This window comes from Ovis canadensis, chromosome 12, assembly GCF_042477335.2.
Source record: "Ovis canadensis isolate MfBH-ARS-UI-01 breed Bighorn chromosome 12, ARS-UI_OviCan_v2, whole genome shotgun sequence".
In the NCBI taxonomy this organism is placed as follows: domain Eukaryota; kingdom Metazoa; phylum Chordata; class Mammalia; order Artiodactyla; family Bovidae; genus Ovis; species Ovis canadensis.
Window position 1 is genome coordinate 45706520 of NC_091256.1, and position 6000 is coordinate 45712519.

Sequence of the window (6000 nt, forward strand, 5' to 3'; positions counted from 1 at the left end):
CTTTAAAAAAAAAGAATGAGAAGAAAATTATACCATCCTCTAATTTTTAAAATGCTTTTCTTTGGTAATAATTTTTTATTTCAACTTGTATTCAGGTAGGAAAGTAATAAATTCATTTCAACTTGATAAATTTGCTCCAAATATTGGTTTCTCTTAAAATCTTCCCCAGCAAAGAGTTAAGTACTTCCTTTATTGCATTCTCCAGGTCCCCAAACACAGCTCAGTTTTAGTACTTATCACATGTTTATAATTATTTGTTTACATGTCTGTCTTCTCACGTGTCTGTGAGATCTTTGTCATATCTGCAGGCAGAGGGAATAGCAATATGAAAGCAGCTGACTTTTGTTTTGGTTAGGGTTTGGCTTTGAGAATTTCTGATGCATTTTAAAATTTTTATTGAAATATAGTTGATTTATAATGTGCTAATTTCAAGTTTACAACAAAGTGATTCATTATACATATATATAATATGTATTTTTTCAGCTTCTTTTCTCTTATAGGTTATTATAAAATGTTGAATATAGTTCCCTGTGCTATACAGTAGGTCCCTGTTTGTTATCTATTTTACATATAGTAGTGTATATATGTTGATCCCAAACTCCTAATTTATCCTTCCCCACCTTTTCCTGTGAGTAACCATAAGTTAGTTTCCTATATCTGTGAGTTTATTTCTGTATACTTTCATTTGTATCATTACTTTTTAGATTCTACATGTAAGTAATATCATATGATATTTGTCTTTGGGTCCTCCCTGGTAGCTCAGCTGGTAAAGAATCTGCCTGCAATGCAGGTGACCTGGTTCGATTTCTGGGCAGGGAAGATCCCCTGGAGAAGGGATAGTCTACCCGCTCTAGTATTCTTGGGCTTCCCTGATAGCTCAGCTGGTAAACAATCAGCCTGTAATGTAGGATACCTGGGTTTGATCCCTGGGTGGGGAAGATCGCCTGGAGAAGGGAATGGATACCCACTTCAGTATTCTGGCCTGGAGAATTCCATGGACAGGGGAGTCTGGTGGGCTACAGAGGAGTCATGGGGTCACAGAGTTGGAAACGACTGTGCAACTAAGCAGAGCATAGGCCTATTTCACTTAGTGGATGGGAGAGGAATAGATACATACCTATGGCTGAGTGCTTTTGCTGTTCACCTGAAACTATCACAGCATTGTTTGTTAATCAGCTATGGACCAATAATAAAAAGTTTAAAAACAATTTAGAGGAAAAGCAGAAGGGAAACATGAGTCTAAGTAGTTGATCATTTATGTGTGTGTTTTTATGTATACATGTCTAAGAATAAATACACAAATTACATACAAATGTGTATATGAAATTACTAACATTTATGAATCATTGGATATATTTAAAGAGGAAAGTAATCTATTTTTCAACGTTTATGTTACCGAATCCAAGCTCATATTGCTCACTGAACAATAGGCCAATAAGTCAAAGATGAGTTATTGGGGCAAGGAAAAGAACCATCTTACCTGAATTTGAATTCATGCCTCTTTTATACTGAAAGAAGAGGCAGTAAAGTCAAACACTTACTGGTTCCAGTCAGCCTCCAGAAGAGATATGTTCATTTCTTCTTTCCTACAGTCTTTCACAGGTGGGCCTGGTCAGGATGTTTCTGGAGCTAAACAAAGTTATATTAGTTTAATGTTTAGTTATTCTAGCTTAAAATCCATTACCTGGGAGTCAGTGTTCCCAGAGATAGGTCATTATGTATAGTTGAAGCTTACAGGTAACATCCTTTTAGTGATTAACTTGTAATAGAGTACAAGGTTTCTTCCCTAGTACAGTCATATTTACATTACTCAGCTCTTTAAACATGTGGCAAAAATTTAAATATATATCTTTTAAAATATGGGAGTATATATAGTTTTTCAAAATTCTATTAGGAAAAATACTAGAAAAAAAATTGAAGATCCCTACTGTAGACCATGGACAGCCATAAAAGGCATGGTCAGACTTGTACCAGCCTGGTAATGACTATTATTTCTACCTCTCCACATATCTGGAGTCTAAGAGGTTCTTAGAAGAACTCAAAGAGGATCGCTTTACCTTCATAGAAGTTCTCCTTTCAGTCAGAAATGCGCACGCACCCTGATACTTTGTTAACACTGAGCTCATCTTTTAAGATCCAGCTTATCTTCCATTGCCTCATGAAGCCATTGGGATTTAATTTTTCTGGCTTCCAATCCAATTCCAATGTTCACTCAGTCGTGTCCGACTCTTTGCGACCCCATGGACTTTAGCCTACAAGGCTCCTCTGTCCATGGAATTTTCTAAGCATGAGTACTGGACTGGGTTGCCATTTCCTTCTCCAGGGGATCTTCCCGAGCCAGGGATCAAACCCAGATTGCCCACATTGCAGGCAGACACTTTACTGTCTTGGCCACCAGGGAAGCCCACTGGTTTATTGTTGCACAGTAAACTTATGATTACATATCACCTTACATTACCCACCTTACACTTATGAGTTGGTCTTGGCTTTATAAGAGTATTGTAATCTCCTTGAGGGACCACGTGTCTCTGGTTTCTCCTACAAGACGTACTCAGCAGACTGTTGTTGTTCAGTTGCTAAGTCATTTCTGACTCGTTGTGACCCCACTGACTGTAGCCCACCAGGCTCCTCTGTCCCTGAGATTTCCCAGGCAAGAATACTGGAGTGGTTTGCCGGCTCCTTCTCCAGGGGATCTTCCCCACCCAGGGATTAAACTGCATCTCCTGCATTGGCTTGGGGATTCTTTACCACTGAGCCCACTCAGCAGACTAACAGGCACTTAATATGTACGTGATCAATTCACATCTTTACAGGGTAAGCAGAGTCATCACACTTCCCGCATGGATGTTGTGGGGTAATAGAAGTTGCCCCACAGTACAACAGGTTGTGTAACAACAAAATCATGAGTTTTGAAGTCAGCCAGTCCAGTCCTGAGTTGTCAAAACTATCTTCACCATCTCTTACCCATTTTGAGCCGCAGACTGCTTTTCTCAACAACAACAAAAAAAAGGGTAGAGGACATCTTCCATAGAATGATTGCCTTGGGGCTTGTTTCATAATAGATGCCCAGTTTGCAATAGTCACCTTCCCCTCTCCTGTCCATAGTCAAAGGAAATAGAGGTTTAGGCTTAACATCAGTTAAGTTTTAATACAGTCCATGCATTTTCATCCTCCCAGGATGTGTTCTGGGAATCAACTAGAGTATAACAAGCAATTAGGACTCAGGATTGAAATCCATTAGTAAATAAAGTATTAAGGTGGGGGAAAGGCTGATATATGTATTTTGCAAGAAAGGGATGTAGTTTAGTTCTGTTTAAATGAGCCAGGCTGGAAGACTAAATCTGTGTGACTAGGCCCGCTGCTTATATACACCCATGCTATTGGGAGGACCTAAGCAATGTAAGGTTTGCTGTCTCTAGGTCTCTACTAACTAGTCATGGAACAGAATAATAGTAATTTAATTCAGGACTTGAAGCCCAGTGTGCTTTCTAAGACACAGGTATAGTCAAATTTTATTATATTAAGTTTATGTAATATTTAAAAAATCTTGGGACTTCCCTTGTGGATGCAGGGGATATAGGCTCGATCCCTGGTTGGGGAATTGGGATTCCCACATGCTGTGGGGCAACTAAACCTGTGCACTCTGGAGCCCGAACGTTTCACCTAGAAAGAAGCCTGACATTGCAAGGACGAGCCCTCTGGCTGCAACTATGACCCAGTGCAGACAAATAATACATAAAGAAAAAATTTTTCGTTGACCGAAATAATAAGAAGGGAAAATGTAGTCAATTCCTGCATTCTGACATCACAAAGCTGGACTCCCTGTTTCAGCTCTGAGCACAACGAGGCTTTAGTGACATGTGCACCTTTCCGTTATGACTTCTCTCATCTCACCTCACCTTATTCTCTGTCTCTGAGTTATCTCGTCTTTTCATAGCACTTCACTAGTTTACCTGTTTTACTTTCTGGGTTGTTTTTATCTCTTCTCTTTTACCCTCTGGACTGTGATGAGTTCCACAAAATGCTTGCTTCACTCACCACTTTATGCTGAGTTTCTAGCACAATGATTGACACATGTACTTAAGGAATAAATGAGTGAATATATGAAAGTTAAAATTATACTAATTTATTGTTTTAACCATAAGAGCACATTTATTGGTCGGTAAAGTGCACTGAGATTTGTTAACCTACAACATAATTATTTGCACTAAACTTCTTTGCCAGTAAAGGATTAAATCTTGCTGAAATTGAAGGTCAAGCTATGCTTTAACATCAAGTATTAATACATAATTAAACGCCATTATACTTAATAAGAAAGTTTGTAAATTAAATAAAAACAACAGTATTTTATCAGAGTCAGTTTATTGTGTCACTATTTTTAGATTTTCTTCTATGAATATACTCAAAGAAGATAATATCAGTCTTTCAGAAATAAATGTAAAAGGTGAAAATAGATGACTAGCTCAAAGATAGCATATCTAATTGGACGTTATTTGGCCTCCAGAATTTCCTATTATATTTAAATTTAAATCCATCCTTTACTATTATTATCACTATTTTCTGAATTATTTCCTTCTACCATATTCCAAAACTTGATCTTTCAGTTACTTATGTATTTACTAAATACTCACTCATTTATTCAGTGAGTGTTTATTGACTAGCACATGTATCAGACCCTGGGAGTTATACTGTCCTTGCAACAAAATATTTATCATGGTATAACCTAGTCTCCACACTCCTACCGGTTATCATGACACCAGTTTTATCTTCATTCTCCATCAGAATCACTTTTCCTAGAACCACTCTTTTTTTTTTTTTTTTTACTTTAAATGATTTAAAGCATTTATTTTTTTTTTAAGATTATTTATTTTTGACTGTGCTGGGTCTTCATTACTGCACAGCACTTCTCTAGTTTGGGCAACTGGGGGCTACTTTCTAGCTGCCATGAACAGGCTTCTCATTGTGATGGCTTCTCTGTTGTGGAGCCCTGGCTTTAGAGTGCTTGGGCTTCAGTAGTTGTGTCTCCTGTGCTCTAGAGCACGGATTCAATAATTGTGGTGCACTGGCTTAGTTGTTTTTCGGCATATGGGATCATCACAGATCAGAAATCGAACCTGTGTCTCCCTCATTGGCAGGCGGATTCTTTACCACTGAGTCCCCAGGGAAACCCTCCTAGAACTACTCTTGATCCATGCATTCAACAAATGTTTATGCTGCTGTGTTCTAGGGATCTCACAATTTAATTTTCTCCCTCATATTGAAAGGGTTAGCAGTCAGGTAGGAAGGTCCCCAAGTGGCAGGAGGAAACAAATGACAAGCCAAGCAGCTGACTACCCTACTCCACCTCACCCCACCCCACTCCATTCCTTTAGCCACAGGAGGCTCCTTTTGATCCAATGTTGTTGTGCTAAGATGATAACCTCCTTAAAGTAACTTTTTCCCCAAACCTTGAGCTGCTCACTTCAGTTCAGTTCAGTTCAGTTCAGTTCAATCGCTCAGTTGTGTCTGACTCTTTGTGACCCCATGAATCACAGCACTCTGGGCCTCCCTGTCCATCACCAACTTCCCGAGTTTACCCAAATTCATGTGCATCGTGTCGGTGATGCCATCCAGCCATCTCATCCTCTGTCGTCCCCTTCTTCTCCTGCCCCCAATCCCTCCCAGTATCAGGGTCTTTTCCAATGAGTCAACTCTTCGCATGAGGTGGCCAGAGTATTGGAGTTTCAGCCTCAGCACCAGTCCTTCCAAAGAACACCCAGGACTGGTCTCCTTTAGGATGGACTGGTTGGATCTCCTTGCAGTCCAAGGGACTCTCAAGAGTCTTCTCCAATACCACAGTTCAAAAGCATCAATTCTTCAGCACTCAACTTTCTTCACAGTCCAACATGACTACTGGAAAAACCATAGCCTTGACCAGATGGACCTTTGTGGGCAAAGTAATATCTCTGCTTTTTAATGTGCTCTCTAGGTTGGTCATAATTTTCCTTCCAAGGAGTAAGT